Source organism: Xiphophorus hellerii, chromosome 3 (assembly GCF_003331165.1).
Source record: "Xiphophorus hellerii strain 12219 chromosome 3, Xiphophorus_hellerii-4.1, whole genome shotgun sequence".
NCBI lineage: Eukaryota > Metazoa > Chordata > Actinopteri > Cyprinodontiformes > Poeciliidae > Xiphophorus > Xiphophorus hellerii.
In genome coordinates this window covers 16736023-16759016 of record NC_045674.1, presented here as the reverse complement: position 1 = coordinate 16759016, position 22994 = coordinate 16736023, and the positions used below count along the sequence as shown (strand labels likewise).

The following is a 22994-nucleotide window of genomic DNA, read 5'->3' as shown; positions in this document are numbered from 1 at the left end:
ACTTCTGTAGAGAAGTCTGTGGATTGTGATGAGCTTGACTGACACAAACTTCTGTCATGATTTTATCATTTTTCGGTCATTGTTTATGTCTGCATTTTCTGCCTGGCTGCTTCTGATGCAGAAATACAATGAACGTCTTGCGTCATCGACATAAATCAGATAAAATAAGACATGAACATTCAGACTGCAGGGGCTTTGAAAACAATTGGATGTGTGTCCAATTCAGTACCGCAAATGGAAGTGGCACAAATCGGATTTTTTCTGGAGTGAATTGAATTGAACTGAATTGGGCTGTTCAGACTGCTATGATATGGGTCGCTAATGGGCAAAAAAAACCCAAAACCATCTGATTTGCGTCGCATTCGTCTGCTGTGTGAATGTAGCCACTGTAAAGTGGTGTGACTTCAGAGCAAGAGTCAAGTCTGCCACATATGTTATAGCAATTCGAGTAACGAGAGTTTAAAACTTGAATCACTCTCACTGACTTTACTGTGCTCATCAAAATTTTAAAACTGGGAAGAAAATTACAAATACTGGTTTCTTGTGATAATGGTTGGTATCCAGGTCGTGAGAAAATCATTGACAACCGCACATCAATTTCAATTTTATACAATCTTCAGTGTTTTGGTTTTTCTTTGGCATGGTTGATGGAATTTGGATCAAGGATCTACTTGCATCTTCACAAACCTAATTGGCTGGAATTAAGTACAGGATTTTTTTTTTTTTCCTTTTTGGTCGCTCTCAAGATATTTTTGAAAACCAGTTCAACTGTTTCTGTGAAAGCACCTCGCAAGAGGCCTTGCTTGTGCACCCCAACAATCTTGCCAGGTTCAAAGGTAGAAAGCATGAAAAATGACAGGAAAGATAAATTTCCGCACAGATTCAGAACCATAAGGCTACGGCCTTAAACTTTTGCTCGGCTGTTTAATCTCTTGCTTGATTTTAGATGCAGTTTTAAAACATTTGCCTACTTTATTTCCCACTCGCTCCTGTTTCTTCTTTCTGCATTTTAAAGTTCTGCCTACTAATTGTGATCCATCAGCACCAAATGAGAATATTTTGACCAGGAGAGCATACGTTGAACTAAAGGAATTAGAAAGAACAGCTTGCATTAAGATTAAGCAATACCACTTTCTCCTTTTTTTCTTTTTCTTTTTTTGCTCATTTTTTCTCAGTGAAACCGTGTCGGCCCTCCACTCAAACACTCATTTACGCAGGGTCTCCACCACTATCCCCACTGTGTGGAGTGGGCCAGCGAAGCATTTCCACAGCTGCGGCCAGGAGCGCTCCCAAGTTTTCACGGAGACACATAAAACTCCTCAACAAAAAAGGAGGAGAGGAAGGACTCTGCAAGGACTGTGTAAGTTCCAGGCATACCTCATGAAAAGCCTGAGTCCGTTTCCTGGAAAAAAAGAACATCTTTGGCCCTTCATGGAGGCTCCCGCAGCCACACACACAATAGTAGGTTACTGGTCAAGATCTTTGTTGAGGTAATGGTATTGCTTACGCCACTGTGGTTACCTCATGTAGTCTGTGTCTATTTCTATCTGCTTTGAATATGATGACTCGTGCTGTGTTTCCTGAGAGTGTGTGCGTGTATTCCAGTGTGTGACTGAGCTCCAGCTTACGTGTGCTGTCTGTCCATTAAGGCTGATAGGTGGCCAATTATAGCTGCCGTCTTTCAGGAGCAGATGAGAGGAAGATTCGGACCGATATGCACATTTGCTTTCCGTGTTGGAGACAATTATATGGACTGTTGAATGTGGGTGCCTGACTGTAGGAAATGATCTTTTTAAATTTATTTGGAAATTAGGTTTAAAAATAGACATGCTGCACTGTGAAAAGATTTTAGGCAAATTAAGACCACTATTGGTAGTTTTCAGTTGTCAAAAAATTCCCATGCAAGCTGAAAAATGCAGCATACATCACTAGAAACCTTACTTAAAGGGATGACATTACGTTTTCCAACCACATAGTATCATTACTTGTGTTGCCTTCAGTTTAGTTGTTATAAAAATGCTGTATATATCAAACATGACTGAAGAGAAATTTGACTTTGCAATTGGGCCTCTGTCTCTTTAAGAAGTCCCTGCTCTTTCGACACTCCAAACAACATTCCTCTATCAAGCGTTTACAAACATTTGTCAGAGCACTGGACTGAGAAGTAGCTCGTATAATGAGCTCAGCAGATGAAAGCTGTTTGCTAATTGCTGCTGCCACTAGTCTGAAGGATTAGTGGCAGCGCTTGGTTCCCTCAATCCAAAGAGTAAAAGCAACACTCCAGGTGTGTTCTCGATGAGGGAATAACATTATAACATGATGTAAAGCTAAAAAAAAAAAGCCATATTACATAATGCTGCCCCTTTAAAATAGAAAATATCCTTTTATTCTGACTATTTTTGAAGAGACATCCCATCCCGGTCGTATAATGTAGCTGTTTTTCCACAGTGGAAGCCTGTTCCTGGGTAGAAGCTAGAATGGAAGTTCCCCTCTCATGGATCGAAGGAGCGTGAAGAGGGAAAGAGAGAGCAAGGGAAGATATGAGCGGGGGAGTTTGAAGAGAGGGCAGCAGAGGGAGAGGATAATTTACCAGTGACATCAAGGCAGCATGAGAAGAATGAAGAGTAAAGAGTGGAACAGAAACTGTGATGTGGGAGGGGGGCTCCAAACATCAGCTAAGTGGGTTAGTGTAAGCCCATCGTCTCTCGCTAAACAAAGCCTGCTCAGAAAGCCTCTGCATCAGTGGGAGACATGAAGTACACAGAGAAAACTGGCAAACTTATTCTTGCCTTAGTAGTGGTTACTATTAAGGCTTCACTTCCTGTTTGGTTTGAATATCATTGTTCAGCAAAAATATTGGCTAAAACGTTTGTAAATTCTGAAGAGAATCAGCCACATTCAACCCTTACAGCCAATCACAACCTGATAAAAGACAATAACTTTACTTTGGTCATTTTAAAGCTTCCTGAGACACGTGTTTTAACATTTTCAAGACATTATTATCATGTAACGTTTCCAAAACAACTCAGGTCATGAACAGTTTGCTTTTAAAAAATGGAGCATCAGCCACCTGAATGAGAGCATAAGGAATACAATGTGAATCAGACGTACCAAAGGGTGAATTATGTCGGAGTTGAGGCCTTATCAGTTTTTCTCAATAGTCAAACGTTACCAATTCTGATGAAACTATCATGTTGTGTCAGTGAACTTCAATGCAATCCATTCAATGTGTCTTAAAAGTATGAAAAATTATGTGCAAAACACTCCGAACTGCAGTGATTTTTGCTTCTGAAATCCGAGCCGGATCTCCAGTCAATGTTTAAACACAATAAAATCACTTCTGCTTTAGGCATCAATGTGTGAACAGAGTTACTAATTTTATCTCGTCTGTAAAATTGAAGTAAAATTTAAAGATAACTGAATTATTTCACTAATGTTGTATCCTGTGATAATATTGCAGTACTTTCATATGAATCAACTAAAAGAATGCAATTCTTTAGAGCCAAAATTATTTATTCATTTATTTAAACTAATCACTCCAACATAAAAGTTCAGCAGCCAACTACTGAGATGTATAAAATGTACCACAATAAATTAGTTAGAAGTCTAGTTTGAGCTGTTTGACCTCAAATGTCATAAACATCCCCGGCCAACATATTTCTGCTCACATTCAGTCAGTTTCAGCACAGAAGGCTGAGACTCAGATGAAGTTATTTATCTAGCAGGCACAGAACTTTCCAAACACTACACAACGTTATCAAGCAAACATTTAGACAACATTGCGCTCTTCCAACAGAGTGAGATAGGTGAATCACATCCGGTGAGTAAGAAGATTATTCAGCTGGGAAGGGAGGGGAGGGGAGGAGTGCTGTCTTCCAGTGACAGAGCTAAAGCTGCTCTAATTTTCACTCCCACTATCACCACAGGATCAATAGCGTACAATCATGAGCGCTGAAACTTCACAAGTCCACATGGAAGCAGTGGGGAGCAGCAAGGTGCAGCTCCCTGAAACACTGCTGCTGCTTTAAAAGGAGTTTAGCCAAAAATAATGGTGTGGCGGAACAGCTTGTGTCTAAAATATTAAGGAAATACAGGCAAATGTTCTTCAAGAAAGGATCAAGTTAAAAAAAGGATCCTATATACGTCAAAATCAGGCATAAAATATTTTTATCTTAAGAGTCAACAGATTTCACAAAGCCCTTAACGTGGACACAGTCACAAAAACATCGCATCTAGTTGGTGATTAATAAAAAATAATCCTGAAGAATAAGACTTGCATAATAATTGTGTACAAATTATTAGATACAGATAGATACGAAAACATCTGAGTATTGTGAAAAAGTTTAATATTTCTTGTCACTCGTTTCAGAAATTGAAACGCATAGATTTATAACAAATAAAATTACATTTATTCTAATTTTTTAAGATTACGGCTTGGATATAATGAAAACCCAAAATTCAATGTCTTAGAAAATTTTAATATTACATCACGGCAAACAAATAATAGAATTTTTTAATCTAAAATTGTTATCTAATTGACACATTTATGGCATAATGTGACTACTAACTTGACCGATTTTCAGGAAATAGTCAGTGACATCCTACTAGCGGGCTGCAAGCTAGAAAAGATAGCTGCTAAAAAAGCTGGTTGCTCACAGAGTTCTGTATCTAAGCATATTCATAGAAAGTTGAGTGGACGGAAAAAGTGCAAATAATAATAAACAATTGTTAAAATGCAAATGTTGCCTTTCTGGTATGACTGTCAACTAAATGTTTACCATTCCATTCGTTATAATTTTGTTTTGATCTTTACATTTGATCAAAAATCAATTTGACATTGGTTGCAGTAAAGTGCAGCCTCTTTCCCACAGTCTGAAGACATAGTCGACTACTACAGTGAACTTCGTCTGTAGTAGTTCATGATGATTGGCTGTAAGAATACGTACCAGGATAAAGTGAGACGGAAAAAAGAAATGAAAGACTGGCACAAGTACAGAGGCAGGTATTTCTTGGTCAGTATAAAATCAAAAGGTAGTTGGATTTTATACCCTCATTTTCCTCACATGTGTATTGGAAACTGCTGACTTGTTGAGTAAATTTAGAAAAAAATAGACAAATCCCTCTAAATTAATTTGTAAAACAAAATTCAAACAAGAATGTAAGTCAAATAAAGTAACTCATAAATAAGTTTCTTATAGATAGCAACAATAAAAAGAAAGAAAATAAGTTCAAACCTTCGTCTGATAAACAGAAATCACAGCTGTATTGTTAATTAATATGTGAAAAACATAAAATCCTAAAGATGTTCAAATGCTAAGCCTTGCTAAACAAATTATAAACTGCACTTTAATCTGCTGAGTTATCAAACACCTAAATGTAACAAGTTGGACATGAATTCAACTGTAGCATGAAAAATCTAAGTTTCTCAAAAGATTACTGCAGAAAATCACATCTAACATAATATCGACACAGGTCTATAGTAGCGTTTCTTTGTACGTCAGAAAGTACAGAGCTAACTGTTATTTAGTTCCTTTTGCTTTTTTCTAAATCCTAAATACAAAAATATAATTGAGCTTCTTCTTTAACTGTTTCCAGGGATAATTACCTTATTTATCTTCTTTTTCCCCCCCTTCAGACGAGGCTCAGAAAGCTGAAGTGCAGCTGGTGCTCTGTAATGTGGTTATTTTCAAGCGTCTGTGGGAGGACAGAAAAAAAAACACACTCAACAAACACAGCATGCTTGGTTTGATACCTTTTTTTGTAACAATCCAAGCCACCGTGGCCATCAAAAAAAAACTCTGCTTTGCAACCTTCAAGAAGATAATGCGTGACTCAGTGACACCCTTTAGACGTCTTACATCAGCATCGAGTTGTGTCAACACTTTCAGGCTTCTTTCTCACTCACCAAGTCAGCAATTCCAGTTACAAGGAACAGCAAGCGCACATACTTGCTCCTCTGCTATGCAGCTCAGTGAACGTCACAAGAGGTGTCCCGACGTTTCTCTTTCACTGGAGGAAATTTTTCATGTAAAAATGAATGGGAGTGCCTCACCCTGCACACAGAGGACTGCAGAGAGAATAACAATGCTTGAACTGGCATGGCAGTCGTAGCGTGCCATGAGGAAGATATTTCCGCACCTTGCTTTTTGTTTAACACCAGGTGTCAAATGTGAGGAGATGAAGTTTGAATGCAGTGAATCATAAACAGCTAACGCTCTGTAAAAAAAAAAAAAAAAACAACCTCCAGCTAACTAGAAGGCAATACAAGAACTGGATTTTCCACTACAGCTGCAAAAAGTCAAAATCTTACCATTGTTTATCTAGTTTCTAATGAAAATACCTTAGTGCATTTGTAATAATACAAAACTAATTTACAAGTAACTTTTCAGCATGATAGAGGAGCTTGTTTTAAGTCCGTAATTCTGTAATATTGATGAAAAAGTCCTAGTTTCATTGGCAGATGAGCAATCAATCAATTAATCAAGTTTATTTGAATAACACATTTCAGCAACAAGGCAGTTCAAAGTGCTTTATCATGAAACACAAAAATAAAAGACATAAAACATATAATCACCATGTCATGTTCCGTGTTTTTCTGTGTTTATTTCGAGTTTTCTGTGTCTCCGTGTTGTCCTGTTCTCCCCTCGATTACTCCCAGGTGTTTCTCGTTCCCTGATTACCTCCTGTGTATTTAGTGTCACCTGTGTGTCTGTGTCTTTGTCGGGTCCTTGTCGTTTGTTCGCGTCATACTGTCTGGCTGTGTTTACTGTGTCCTTCTTGTATCCAGTGCTACCGGCGTTGAGCCCTGGCTTCTGCTCAGTCGTGCTGCCTGGCTGTGGACTATGTTGGACTGTGTTTTTCTGAACATTCATCATTAAAATCATTCATTTATCGCATCCTGGGTCTACAGCGTTCTGCCTCACCACCTCTACACCCGCACCTTATGACACACCAATTGAGAAACGAGTAAACAATAGTTTTTGTCGAGTGTCATCGTCGAAATCACCAATTCATATAAAATATGTTCCAATTGTAATGGTTCAAACCAAACCTAAACATGTGGTGTTTAATGAAACGGTGGAATGTTATAATTTCACTTAAACAACTGGAAAAGAATGAAATATATGCCAGTGGAACAAGTGCTTCATCAATATTAAGGAATTATTTACTTAAACAACTGCGTATCTTGCTGAAAAATTACTTGTAAGTTTTGTCTTATTTCAAGTGTACTAGAAACTAGACCAAAAAACACACATATTCATTATTCATAAGAAAGATATTTCTCAGGCAATTAGGTCTTCCTGGAAAGGAAATGTGCAAAGCAACAGCGAGATTGTCCAAAAAGAGAAGCAACTTTTGGTTCCCCAAATCCTGCCTTCTTCCAATGAGTTGCTTCTTTTTTCCCCACCAAGTGTGAACTCTCTTGCAGATTCCCTCACAGGCTACATGCACAGCAGACTGTTTCAGATTTAGCAGAGCATTTTTCATGCACAGTTTCAGGCAATGTTTGATGCTGACCCATTCCCCACTAATGGGGCGTGAAGACTGTCAAACAAAATCCACCCCGGTGTCTGGGTGAATCATGGCGAGATGTTATTCTCGAGAGGTGGCTCTTAGTTTCTGCAAAACAAGCACCTGAAAGGAAAGAAAGTCAAATGCAAAGAAAAACGCAAATAAATCAAACAATAACAAAATAGTTTGATCACAAGATTCGAAAGACTAAAACTGTCATTTTACAAGAAATAGATGATAAAGTTTTGTATTTTATGTATCTTTAATGTAGATATAGACAAAATTATAGTCATATTTAATAAATTAGAATAAGTGATGAATGAGGCTCACTTGGCAGATTTTAAAATAGTTTTTAGGCAGGTATTAAACTTACTTTTTATTTATAAAAATTGTGTTGTATTGGTCTGATGTAATATTCTAATATTTAATGATGTGTTTACATTAGTTGCAAACAGAAAAACAACTTCAATGGACAGGTGTTGAAAGCTAGATTAAGACATGCTTGTGTTTCCCAGCAGGATATAGATCAAAAACATGCATCAAAAGTATTTTTGGAAGCCCTGATCTCAAATAAAGAGATCATTTATGAAAAATGCTGATTAACAAGGTTTGGGGAGAAAACTTATACATTTAAATTAACTTTATTAATTCTGTCAAGTGTTAGAATTGTACATATAATTTTGAATAAGTATATTAAAAAAGAGCATGTAGTGCTTGCTTTTAAAATTCATTCAAATGTTTAATTTTTACTTTACTGTCATGGCCCTTGTGAGTGTGAGCCGATCATTAACTGCATCAGTAAGTATTGGGATCTACACAGATGTTTCTAAAAATATTTTAAAAACGTTTTTTTTTTGTTAGTTTGAAACAGTTGAACCTTTTGGCGTCAAGTTTGACAGAAGGGGAAAAAATCAGTCAGCTGTTCTGTAAAGCAGACTTGAAAGTTTGAACACTCAGTATATCAGAGGGAAGTGTGATTCTGACCAATGACCTGTAATGAGTCACTTACAAATAAAATGAATCTACATGTAAAAATAAAAAGCATCCACATACAGACTACAGTGCGTGTGTGTGTAATTATAGACAGCCACATGCCGACTCGTGATCAGACGTTTCTTTCCAAAAACTTATTTGCTTTTCCTCCTCTGTAAGCTAAACTGTTCATACCTGATGCTGCTGCAATATAGACATATTGTGCATCATTTAGACAAAGTGCTGCCTACAGTCAAACATGTCATCCAGCTTAATTATGCTTAGATATGTAAATGAACCAGAAATACGTTAAATTTGAATGATATCTGCTGCTTTGTGGGTGGATCGCCTTGAATCCTGCCGTCAGTAAAACTGATGATTCTTGGATTTACATTAAACATATTACATATAAAATACTGTTTCAAGAGTTTTTTATCCTCTGGTTAATATTGTGGTGGTTCCATTAGTAAATCTGAAACTTTATCTGCATTGTAAGTCACAGAATGAATGATTCACAGAATAAAACAATTTTAGAAAAATTGCATATGTCAAACTTTCAAACAGCACTTTTTGCAATTTCAATATGCGTTGTCAAATGTTTTTGTTATTCTTATACACTCTGCCTCTTTCTCAGGTTGACCTATTTTAGACTTGATTCCCAATAAATCCTCATTTGAAGATGTCTTTGCTAATTTGGTGAACATATTTTTAATTCTGCAACCTTTCACAGGGCTTTTTTTTTCCACCAAGCTGGTTTCATTGCTGGTTTCATTGCTAAACCGATACTAGCAATACTAGTTCTTGAAAGTACCAAGTCACTGCTGGGCCAGAAGACCTAAAATTAAAATGCTAAGAAGCACATGCTGTTTTTCTTTCAAATCCTGACTTAGTTTCACCTTTAAAATGGCAAATTTCAGAAAAAACTATGCTTATATAATATGAAGCGTTGTGTGATATTTCAGTTTTGATCAGCATGCATACAGTTCAGAAACCAGAAATGCAGGTTGAGATAAGAGAAAACTGTTTTTATATAATCATCTAGCACAATGGGAAGTGGTTGCTGCTTGAGTGATTATAAAACAGAAGTATTTAAAGTGCATTTATGAATAAACTTTGAATAGGATTTGCAGGAAAAAACATTAATAATGTCATTTGTGTTGGAGAACTGCCTTCAGCTTTGCTGGAAAAACCCAAAGAAGATTCTTTACCAGCTTGTGCTAAATGCCACTCTATTATGCAGCATGCAAATTATGTTTCACATGTATAGAACTGCTATTAACTCTATAATCTCAGATGTAAAACAAATGTAAATCAGCAAAAGTAACCCGAGTACAGTAGCTGTCTTGCCTGATAAAATTATCCAACATTGTCTCTTGATGATGTTTTGAAGGCTCTGCAGACTTTCTTGTTGGCTTCTGCTACTTTATCAATTAGCAAACATGTGGTTTTCTGTGAGCAGGACTAGAAACTGTAGTTTGTATCAGAAATGTGCCATAGAGAAGGAAAGAAAAACTGCTTAAAATGCAGTTTCTTACAAAAACAACCTCAGTCTGAGCTATCTGATCTAAACAGCTGAAGCTAAGCAGTGCATAAAGTCGTCTCTGCATGTAAAGTGAACTAGCCTATAGATTTATCTCATCAAGAACTAAATATGTAAGCATTCTCAATTTCAAGTAACCTTTGCAATGATGATCTAGTTCATGTTCTCATCCTTTCAGCAAAATGCCAAACTTTCCCCCAATCCAAAATGACATTACAAAATGCTAATCTTAATCAGCAAAATCCAGCAGAAAAAGTCATTTAAATGTGTAAATATACTCTCAACTACTACGTACTGTTGCTGCCAAAATAACTACATTTGAATTTCCTTTTGATCCACAAATTAAGCTAAGCGGTTGCTGCTTGAGTGATTATAAAACAAAAGACTAAGTCTTATTACATAAAAAGCGCACAGTTGCACATCTTGTTAGTGGTATGAATGCTATCCTATCTTTAGAGTTTAATTGGTTTATTTGACTAATTGTTGTTCTGGGGTGAAATTATATTACAAAAGCACTGTGATGATAAAGTAAAAATACTTCCTCAAATATAAACATGCATATTTTCAAATTTAAAGCAGCCAAATTCTATTAAATTATTGATAGCATCTCGATCTTTAATTTTCCTTCTACCAACATAAAAAACAAGGCTCAGCAGTACTGACTGGATTGACCAATGACCAGAAGATCAGAAATTCAGAATACAGTAGCTCTACAAATGGAAAATTGTAGATTTATTTAAGTTAGGAAAGCCTTTCAGAGCCGTTTCTTAACAACTGCTGTTTCCAAGATTTTCAGCTCAAATAAAATAAAGTTTATCACATCTCCTTAAAGCCCCTGAACATTTTTTATAAGACTATTTGGGGTTGGTAAGTTATTTACTTGGAGTCTATCAAGATCTCATTGTACTAGATCTCAAGATCATGAAACATTACAATGTTTTTTGTTCAGGTTGCTGCTACACTAGCCACTTCCTGTCATCATGGCTTCTCCTGGGGAAGATGCCCCATCTACTCTTCAATTTTTTGTTGGGCAGCATTTTCGGTTTCCAGTAGTAATAATAAAAGGTTATTGAGTGATAAACAAGACATGAAGAATATGTAAGCACTGCAAGATGTCCAGACGCAGACATCACAAACACAGTGGATGCTGTTAATAGCAACTGGGAAATGTTAAGTATTGAACTGCAGACCATGCACAGTCAAAAAATGAGCTTTTTGACTTCAATGACAACAGATTGGAGGAGTTGAGGTGTACATTTTTAGCACCGGAGATCTGAAGAGTGCTGCACCGTGAAGCATGGTGGTACACATGCATTGCACAAAGTGGATTGAACAAGGAGGAATTTGGTCAAACTGCACAACCCCATTTAAACTGGTAAACGAATGACAATTTGACACAATCTGGAGTTAAAGCTGAAAAATTTACCTTAGAAATTTGTGCAAGGCTACAAAAAGAATGGGACTGAGGTGAAACCAGCTGAGGAACATTTAGCCCAAATATTATAAGGGGGTTAGTTTATATCTAGCCCTGTGTGTAACAATCTTCATGTGGATGAGAGAGTATCAAAAAAAATGTATCCTGATTTGTGCACAAGTATTGAAATGCAAATATCATTGCAGACAGGATATGTTTTTAATGAATTACATAAAGGCTCAAATTAATATAATACAAATTTCCTTAATTTCTGTTGGTAAAACTCTGACCAGAACTGCACATGTATTTTGTCTGAACAGTGCTGCGCATGGATCAGAATATGGACATAATAATAGCTACACAGCATTTATCTTACGTTGCATCCTCTTCAGATCAGTTGCAAGTTAGCTTGATCTGAAATTTATGGGTGGGCCATAAGTTTCCATACAAAGGAGAATGTAAAATGTATATTTCTTTTGTGTTTCAGATACTCAAGAAGATGCGTTTGCCAAAAGAGCAAAGAATTGAAATTATACTGATGGCTGGATCGGGAAGCGGTCGCATGGTTGCACGAAACTTTAACAGAAAACATGGAACGAGCATCACACACGACACTGTGACAAAACTTATTTGCAAGTTTCAGAAAACTGGACATTTTGCAGATCAACCACAAAGTGGTCCAAGACGTGCAGCGATTACAGAGAGTCCCACAAAAATAAAAACGGTTGTCCAATATAAAATGTTTATTTTTTCTGTGTATGGAAACTTATGGCCCACCCTGTACATATACTGTATATATATATATATACATATATATATATATATATATATATATATAGTCTGCTGTTATTGTCAAACAGCTCAAGATGAAGCAACAAAGCTGACATGGGAACAAAAACACATGACCCACTCAATAAAAGTATCAAAAGTGTCAGTAGGGGGATTAGCCCAAACAAGGAAACTTTCCACCTCTGCCCACGACTGCTGTGACTCATGCAGAAATGCAACCACTTGTTTATCTTTGCTGTGTGCGAGACTGTGTGCTTGCCCGCATACAAACCCACGTGGTCAATGTGTGACCTAGATTGACATTGGTCTGAGTGTTGAGAGCGAAGCACCAATCGGCCACTGCATAATTTCATGCTGAGATAGAAGAAAGAGAACACAAAGCGGATACCTGGACTGATGGGTGTGGAGAGAGAGAGAGTACAGGTGAAACTAACAAAGGTGTGCGAGAGCATTTGGATGGATGAATGATTTGAAGAGCAAATATTCAACCAGAGCTTCACACAGTTCAAAAAGCCACCAGCAACCACTAGCTGCAGGAATTATCTACTGACTTCAAGCAAGCATCTTCTCCTTAGTCACTTTCTTCACTGCTGTCTGCTTTCAGGTGGACAAGGACTGTATCTGAGACAGACGGGGATTCTGTCAGCCACTTTATCTGATCTGCAGATCTAAAAAAATCCCTCAGAGGGGGAGTCCTGCAGCGTTTCAACTCTAATGACGAAACCACATGACACAAGCCGTGCTAGCCGAATATATGTATCGATACAAATGTATGTTCCTGCAAATCTTCAAGAAAATCTTTTTAAATAACTGCCTACACCAGCTGACTCATACGCCCAATGTTCACATATTTCCAGACTCTATCTTACAAATGACACCCACACACCCTAAAAATCACCACCATTAGGTTGTACACTTAACAACAGCAATGACAGAGTTTGTTGCTTGTTTGTTTTTTATTTTGGTACATAGCACAGGACAGCAGCAATTGTCTGACTGGTGGTTGAACAAGTCCAGATCAACAGGAAGTGGCTGGTCGTGTTTTGGTTTGAAATATAGATTATATCAGGAACCGCGGGCTGAACCAGAACAGAAAAGCTGATTATTTAATAATAAAACTATGAGCATCAATAAGCCAAATGTTTCATACCATAGGGGGTCATTTACCTATGTATGTTTTTGTTTCAAAATCTCTGGAACATCAGAGTTTTTAATTCTATATTACTGAGTATTTGGTTTTCAAAGATTACTTCTGGGTGTTTTGTCACATATCTTTCAGATCACCAAACAAATTTTCATACCAGACAAAGATAATCTGCCTAAATACAAAAAGATGTTTTCAAATTATTATTTCATTTATCAGGAGAAAAACAACTATCCAGATGAAAGGGTGTGTATGACAAAAATAATTGCCCTCCTTGTTAAATCATAAATTTACTGTATTTAAGCATATATTTATAAGTTGGTCCTAATCACTACCGGACCTGTGAAATCATTCAAATAGATAACATGAGGAAGGCTGAAAAATCTCAAAAGCTAACACACCGTACCTCAATCTAGAGAAATTAACAAGCAGATTAGAAAAGGTCACCGATATTGATCAGTCAGTAAAGGGTCACAAAGTCCTTTCTAAGACTTTATTAATCCGGCAAACCACAGATAAAGTCGTTATTCACAAAAGAAAAAGCATGAGACAGTGGTGAACATTGCCAGAAATGGACAAAATTGCTCCAACAGATCATCAACAACTCATCCAAGAAGTCGCTACCCCCAGTTAAGGTCAGAATTCAACTTCAATGGACTGGACAAATATGACAACCACTATCACCACCTTAAAATGGTGGATGAGTTGGAGTATTCCTCTCACTTTGAAAAATATGTTGTCTGGCTTCAGGGTAGGATCTTCCGAGTCAAATTGACTTTGGATGAAGACCCAATTGAGGGAAATCCAGGGATCTTGATGCAGGAAGACCACAGGGTATAAGTGAATCTTATTAGAGAGAGACCGGGATATCTTCCTAGAGCAAGGCCTGGGGGGAGCTCACAGGTGAGAGGCTGACGCCTGGGACTCGGGAATACTGGGGTTGAACAGTGTTAGATCAATACAAAACTGGGATCATACGCTTGACTATCACTGTGACATCAAATGATGACCAGAGTTTCCCCCATGATTATTTTTCTTGCTGTTTCATCACTTCTGTCATAAAGACATAAACAAGGTGTGCGCAAAAGGAAGAGCATGATATGGTATAATATATTTGCAAGCTCAATATTGTGTCAAAGCAAACATTTTTGATTGTGATATTGCACACATTGATGTTGCATTGACAATACACCTCAGTTTACTCATGTCGCCTTCAAGGAACCAAATATTCTTGTATTACAAGAACATCTAGTTTTTAAAAGGCTTTCTTTGGACATGATTTTCTGCTTAGCAGCGAAATTTGTGTTTATGATAGTGAAGAAATTGTTGACAAAATAAAAGGTGTCAGACCAAAGAAACAGGAAAGTAGGGAGGACTTTACACCGAGAGATGCCTCATGTTTAAGATGATCATCTGCAGTGTGACTACTTCTCTTGGACTCACATGACAACGCACGTTCAGACTGGAAACTACTCAGATATCTACTATTCCAATAAGATTGCCCAGGCTTGAAGGAAGTAATCAAATTATAAATGATGTTATTGTTAGGCTATGCTGAACAACAGTTCCAAGTATACATCTGAAGGGAGCAGAACAGTACATCTCCAGGACTAAATGGTATTTTTTTATATCCCTCACCTTATTTTAGTTTAAAATTTTAGCACATATGTGTCTTAAAGTCAAACCCAAGATTCTGTGTCAGCATTATAGATATAAGTGAGTAGTTTTGATACAAAATACACCCTCATGTGTCATGGCACGCTAGATCCTGCCTGACACATACCTGCTACTCATCAGTGCATGTGTAATAAGTGTGTGAGCCATCAACATGGCGTTTAAAGGAAGCCTGTGTGCTTGAGGAGAGACATCAAAACTGATTTGATGGGATAATCTGGCCGAGTCTCGTCACGGACCCTTTGAAATCCCACCACTGTCGGAACAAGTCTCCACTTCCTCTCATGCTACCACTGGAGTAATTTTGCTGTCAGAGTCGGTATTTACAGTCATCCCACTGAATCTGTTTGCTCAGATTGTGCAGTGAAAGAATGCACATAAATGCTACAAAATGTCCCAGCTGCCAACATTCACGAAAACAAACTCAAATTAATTCAAAGCCAAAAGAAAAAATAAACACACAGAGAGCTGCATTTTCACTTCCTACCCAGAGTCTTTTAGCGACCTCCTTCGCTACACTCGCCTCTCCTGTCTTTGGGCACTGGTGTGATAAGGTAGTGATGGGTTGTATTACTCCTGGGGGGAATCCCCTGGCGAAGCTTTGTGTATCTGTGTGTATGAGTGTGCACGTCCCCACAAAAAAAGGAAGAATGCCACCATTGAAGCGCCTTGCCATTGCGCCAGCAAGCCTCTCCCCCGCACCCACACCTCCTCCCCATCCGCGCTTGCACTCTGACGTACAGTTGGAGCAGATTTGGTGACACAAAGATAAAAGCCTTCCACTGTTTCTGTGCTTCCTCTTTCTCCAGTGTCACCAGAGTGCTTTAGTGCCGGTGTCTCGGCCGCAGACATAGAGGCCTCATTCAAACTGACACAATCACTTTTTGCTGCTGCTTGGGGACAAGACAAGAGTTCACAGTGCAACATTTCCACCAGAAGCTCTGCATATGAGACCTCGCCTTGCAAAAACTGTGCGGAGCTCTTCAACTTTTTTACATTTTATCACGTTACAACCACAAACATATTTCCTGATAGCGCAACACAAAGTAATGCATAATCACAAAGTAGATGGAAAATGATGGAATGGTTTCAAAATATTTGCCTAATTATTTGAAAAGTTGTAGAATAACTATTTACTGCAATTTGCATTGCAAGACTTTTGACAATTTTGCATATCTAGAGACTATTTTGCAGAATAGCTGCATATCCATGCAGTCTACTGCATGGATATCAATCTTCATGTCTTGACAGAACTCTCATCTCTCATCCTGCAGTACATCTGGCTACACGTTTCAGGTCAAACCGTCACCCCAATCCCAACTATTTCGCAGTCTGAACCACAGTTACTCCAACCCTAGTCCTCAATAGTTGCTATTCTGCAATTTTCATATGCACACCTTTTCCCAGACACCTAAATCAAATGATTAGCAGGGCGTCACGTAGCGAAGTGGTCAGAGCGAACGCCCCCTATAGAGAGGATATAAACCTCAAACAGGTTTGACTCTCATCCTCGGCTTCTTTGTCGAATGTCTTTCCCCACTTCCTGTTAGATTACTGTGAACTAAACTCCATTAGTGCCCAAAAAAAAATCTTTTTAAAAAATAATTGGCTGCAGTTTTTTGTTTTTTTTTAATGGTAAATTAGAAATTTGATTGCGCAGGAATCATTTAAAGGTTTGTAGGACGAAAGCTATCAAGAACTGGAGTTGTAATCTCTGTTCTAACAGGTTCTTCTTCCATCAGTTCTAAGTAGCTTTGATAGCATCATGCTGTAGCCACAGCATGATGCTACCATCACCATGTTTTACTGTGAGAATTGTGTGATCAGGATGTTTCCACCACACAATGCAACATCAGAGCACTAAGGGAAATTTCTGCTTCATCTGACCGAAGCATCTTCTTATTTGCTTCGGCTCTTTGGCATCTCTCTCCTGAACTATGAACTCTGCAGCTCCTCCAGAAACACAATCGATTTCTGCCTCTCTGAAAAATCCTTTTTTTTTGCCCGGCCTGCCAGTTTAAGTGGGCAGCCACGCTTTGGTAGCTTTGCAATTGTGCAATTCTCTTTTCATTCAGAGATGACAGATTGAGAAGTGTATAACTCTCAGCATATTGTTTTGTTTCATAGGCTAACTCAATCTCCATCTATGCACATCTATAGATGCTGTGTTTTATTTGTCAAACATCTTGCACTCCATATATTATTTTCCCTCCTCTTCAAAACTGTGCTCTATTTTGTGTTGGTACTTCGCAAGGAACTGTAGCGGTGCATTACTGCAGATAAACAAGTTTAACATGCACCACCTGAGGCAGGCTTTAAACAAAAGATCAACTTCCTCTGTCATTAATCAGACAACAATGACAAGCCTGCATATATTAAACAGTTCTCTACAGAAGCTGCAGGATTTCACTCTGGTGGTGTTTTACTCTTAATAGCAGGACCATCTGACACAGATACGAAGAGAAGATGATCCAGAAAGCAGAATGGGAATACTACAACACAAAGTGCATTGAGTGAGTATAAAGCTGCAAATGAAAGCAATATTTTTCCACCATGAAATCAAGATTTTCTTGCTCTGATCTAAATTGTACTGATGAGGGAACAGAGATGTGATTCCAGGAAAAAGTGAGATTTTTGAGATAAATCCCCATGAAAAAGACACTGATTTGCAGCAGAGCATGAAAGCTTTTCCACGACAACAGATGGGTTTTATGGCTTATATTTCCTCTTTTTATGTTCAGAGAACAGCCTCTCCAGAGTAAACAATTCTATTGTAAGTTCATAACTTTGGACTTAGCTCCAGTTAATCTTGTGGATAAGCCTGCTTTATTTAAGTTTCAGAGTGCGCTGACTTTTCAGGGAATTAATGCAAATCAATGCCTCGTCCTCCAGATCAGGCCAAACTAAAGTGGCTGTTTGTGTGAAAAGGGAGAGTTGTGCGAGTGAGTCACCTGACACGTGATGCCCGCGGACACAGCTGATTACCAACACATCAGATTCTAATATAAGCGACGCGGTCATAATCTGTAATCACTTCCATGTCTGGCGGAATAAGAGAGCAGGTTAATCTGGATTACACGTCACCGTGGTGAAGTCACAGATGGGCCATCTGACCGGTCAGAGGGGCAGGAAGAAGCCAGGTGAAAACAAACCGAAGCATGGAGGGAATGACGAGAAAACGGACGATAAGGCCAATAAAGGCCTCTGCGAGATGAATTATCTGTTTGCAAACTCTTGGATCATGACAGATAAGGAAAAAAGGGAACTACCATTCAAAAGCAGGAATGCAACAAATGAAGGACTCTTTTGTAAATAAACCAGAGTTCGCCCTTTGATGACCCAAGCATCAGTTTATAGTTCTTGGATAACAGAGGGTGGACATGCAGAGGAACTTGTGATCTATGCCTATAGGATACGTTCTGCTCTACAAATCATGCTGATGAAATTAGGTCAATTTATAATTTACTGAAGACTTTAGGGATAAAGACTGCACCAAGATAAACACCAGAGCTTGAAAACATGGATCCACCACAGGAGCAACAGTGCCCCCCCGTTTAACATCCAAACCAGCCGTGACCAGATGAGACATTTCTGCAAACTGAGGTGAAATCAAGTTTAGAGCAATGTGGGAGGCAGTGAAGAGGGTTAAACATAAATCATAACTGAATGAGCCCTCTGGATACCTGACGTCTGGCTGCATGTGATCTGCACGCCCAGCGGCTAATTATGGCACAATGGGGATGAATGGCTGTTGTTGACCAGCGTATTAATCCCTGCACCCTCTGACCGTATCACAAACAAACTTGGCTAAAGAAGAGGAATGTAGGATTTCCTGCACGTTTCATGGCAGCCGCAGCACTAAGCAGGTGGGGGCATCTGGGTCAGTATGAGTCCTTAGATGCTTGTGTGGAGTATTTGTGTCTGCTAATTTTTGGTTGGGTTGTTTAAAGTGTGACACACCATCCCATCAGTAGTGATTTTTGACCTGGGGCATATGAGCAGCCATCCAGTTGTTCCAGAAGCAAGTTTTCAATTGCTTTTTTTTTATATAGATAATTGGGAGTTGGAGACATTTGATTGCTGTTGAGAAAAGCCAAACCCAGCTAAGGACAACTATACAGTTTTCTACATTAGAAAAAAAAGTTGCACAAATACACATCTGTTCCTTTACAAATAAACCATTAAGTAAAGCCCACTGTAACTTTTACCTCTGAGGTTCAAAAGTGGTGGTGGTGGTGGCATTATGCTGTGGGACTGCCCATCATTATCTACTGATCTCCTAAAAAAAGAACTAATAAAATGTTGATAAGATGAGGTGAGAAAAACTAAAAGCATAAATATTAATTTGCAAGAATATTGTATTCACATGCAGAATATAACAAGGTAGTACTAAAGGGTTAGCCAACAAGCAGTGTGTGTTTTTGTATCTGCTACAGATAGAGCCGGTGGAGATCATTAAAAGGATCCATTTTCATGGAGATAATTAATACTTTGTCTTTTTATTGAAGTGAAGCAACATGTTTAAAATGGAAATAAAACGACTATTTGGTGATGTCATTAATATGTCAGATGTCCGAGCTGTGACTAAGACTTAGAAACATGCTTTTTTTATGGAACATCAGAAGAGGGGGGGGAAATCTATTTGGCAAAGTGTGTTAAAGTCTGTTAGAGCAAGCAGCTTCTCCTGCAGCAGCGGTGCAGAGTGGCTACTTTAACCGCCTGGCAGTGTGGAGAAGCAGCGGTGCTATGCGAAGCTGCAAGCCGTCACATTTACAAACCTGTTGACTGTGTCTGTGTGAAGACTTGCCGGCTATTTATCTTCGGATCTACGCTCTTTTCCACCCTTTCCCCCGGAGTGACGGGAAACCTGTGGGGTTACTGGGATTTACCCCTGTCAGTCCCTCTCTCCCTCTCCCTCTCTCTGGGGTATGGCTGCTATCAGCTGACTGTAAAACTATCCAGCCGAAAAACAGCTTTACACTTTCAGAGCCGCGGCTCATTTCAGACGCTACAATACACGCCGCGCTTTGCCAGATGAGAGAACGGGGACACACTCTGTGCCTAAAAATACCTGTCTACGACTATATTTGGCTTGGCAGGATCACAATCGCGGCGTTAAAATAGTCGGTCCCGCCCCGGTACAATGAATGGGCTCTCTGCAGTCTCACCCTGCCTCCGTCGGACAGGCAGCGGCTAAAATTAGCAACTAGGCCTGCGTCAATCAGGAACCTCAGTGCGTCAAGAACCGCCCCGCCCCTGGGGGCTCATCATTGGTCAGAATAAGGACGTTGACCCGAGAATACGCGCCTCGTGATTGGCGATTGAAAATTACAGTTGATATACTCCGGAGGACTGTTTTAATTTTGTGGTTGTTGAGCACGCTGTCTGACAATGCCTCTCTTCATATCGGTCATCAAATTTATGGCATCTTCTGAATATGTGGCACAGCCGTAGAGTCTTAAACATGTTTAAGAAAATAAAAACACTTAAAATCAGTGTCAAAAAAGATTAAAATGGAAATGTAATAACGATAATTATATATTCAAACATATAAGTGAAACCAAAGTCACGTATAAACTTTAAAAATGCAGTAGAATATTATAAAACTCTTCAGAAACTAACTAATCTGTTTGAGCATTAATTTATTCTGAAAAATGTAGCAAACATAAAACAATTGGTTTTTAAAAATAATAAAATAAACTCATGAATAAGATTTTAAAAACAATTTTAAAAATTGAAATATATTACAAAATTATTTTTTTCTGAATGAAATAGAAAAAATAATGTCATATATTTATTTAAGTCAATAAAAAAGTGATGCTGTTTCAATACATTCTATAATGTTTTTGAAATGCAATCCCAACTAAGGTCATTTTCACCAGGTTAAAATTAGCCTGGTCCTCTTTTTGATGTCTTGGCACTCTGACCAGGTAACCAGTGTCCAAAGAGTATTAAAAAGGTATTAAACTTGTGAGAATTTAGTAAATGCTATATTTAAATCATGAAAAATGTCAGGGCTCAGCCATCATCCGATTTAAACGTCAGCATTTCCCAAACCAACTCGAGGTAATCCCTTTTTCTCCTAAAGCTGTTTCATAATTTTAAGAATTTTAAGTTGGCACGTGCTTTGGCAGAGTGAGGTTGTGTACACTGCAGCCTGATTCCAGAAGATTATCCTATTTTGAGGAGTTTCATAGCAGAAAAGAGAGTGAGATCATCTATTCGGATCATTTCGGGTCATGAAAAAAAACATTACGAAGTGACGTGTTAAACAATTGTGATCAAATTGAATCTAAATGTTAAATATTTAAAGATTCACAATCCTGAGATAAGGCAGTCAGCAACGTTTAAATGCAGAAAATCTTTTCGAAATTCTCTTCCAAACAGCTAAATACGTCGTGTACTTTATATCACGTTACTTTATGGATGGCAACATTTATACCAACAAGTCAGTAATATTTATCAGATAAAAGATGACACTGACCCATTGCTGCAGACAAAATACTGCCTCTTACACACATTTAATTACAGAAAGTTGCAGAAATTTGCAACAATGCAAAAGGAAACTCGTAGAAAGATGACAAATGACGACACCGAAACGTTAAAGCTGCAAAACTCTGAGCTGCCCCAATAATAAGCGCAGAACAAAGAGAATGGTACCTGCCTGGTTTGTGGTTGCATTGAGTCTCTTTCAGTTTGTCTGTCTTGTTCCTCTGTGGGCGGGGGGCCCCTCTGTACGTCTGTGCCCATGGTGGCCTGTTGTTTCACATCTGTGATCTAAATGCTTCTTCCACCACTGATGTTCCTTTACTCAACAGATTGCAACAACAACAACAAAAAAACAGAGAGTGATAAAAAATAAATTTCTGTGGTTTATCTTGATTAAAATCCCCTTTGCTGTGTGAACCTTTGTGTTTGTGTGGTTGCTTTGTGTTAGACAACTGCCCAACGTCCTTACTTTAAACATGTAATTCGATTATTTAGTCATTAGAATACAGTTTAGTAAGTGATTAAGGTGAAACCACATTTACTTACTGTAAAATTTCAGTTCAGTTTGACTCATCTGCATTGGTGGTGTAACACTGGGTGGCCACAATATCTGCAAACATTATTTACACAATCTTCCAGTTGTTTCCATACGTCTCTACTGTTTGTTACGTTAAAACACTATCATAACACCTCAAAGGTTATTTATCTCTGTCATATGCTCGCACTCACACTGTGAGTTATTAAATAGATCATGTGGTCCATTGCTTGCCTTGATTTTCAGAAGAAAAAAGAAAGATTTTAGCTGAAAAGCTGTCATAATAAATTAACACATGACCCTCTTTTATGAGATATTTAAGATGTGTTGGTTTCCTTTGATCCTCGTCTTTATGCTTTTTGTCATTTTTCTTCTTTCATTCTGGTTTGTATGATGAACTTTTGAAAACGTTTGAAAGTTTTATTTAATGTTAATTTATTTCATCATGTTAAACGCATTTATTTAAAATGAAAGTAATTATTTTACATGTGAAGTTGCTCCTACAGCCGGGGCCCTCGCTGGTTTCCACAGTTAGTCCCAGTCTGAGCTGACCTCTCTTAACCTTTCTTATGTGGCAAATGGGAAACATGAGCAACCATCTTAAAGTGTAACTGTATAATTAGCTGAAAGTCATGGTTGTTTGAAAGACTCAAGGTGACCTTTCAAAACATATTTTTTTCAGATTTCAAAAAAGAGCAAAAATATATATAAATATATGTAGATATGTTTATATATTTAAAAGAGCTTGGTGGAAGCAGCACAGTAATAAGACACCAGCTCGCCCAGCGGATCCCCCTCAGTTTCCTGTCCTCTAACCATCAAACCAACAGCGCCTCTGTGTAGCTCTCTCTCTGTCTGACCGATCCTCTCTCCACCCTCTCTCTCTCTCTCTCTCTCTCTCTCTCTCTGGCACACGCGCTCGGGG

The 22994-nt window shown here is 38.3% G+C and overlaps 1 long non-coding RNA gene across 1 annotated transcript in view; it reads right to left on the bottom strand.

The window, feature by feature from the left end:
• The window catches only part of LOC116717688 (uncharacterized), a 72875-nt gene extending 52591 nt beyond the window's left edge, over positions 1-20284 (bottom strand). The window contains exons 1-2 of the long non-coding RNA XR_004338785.1: positions 19824-20284; positions 5606-5694 (exon numbers count right to left, since the gene is read on the bottom strand). This is a non-coding gene — a long non-coding RNA (uncharacterized LOC116717688). The remainder of the gene's footprint in view (positions 1-5605; positions 5695-19823) is intronic.
• Positions 20285-22994: the final 2710 nt, after the last annotated feature.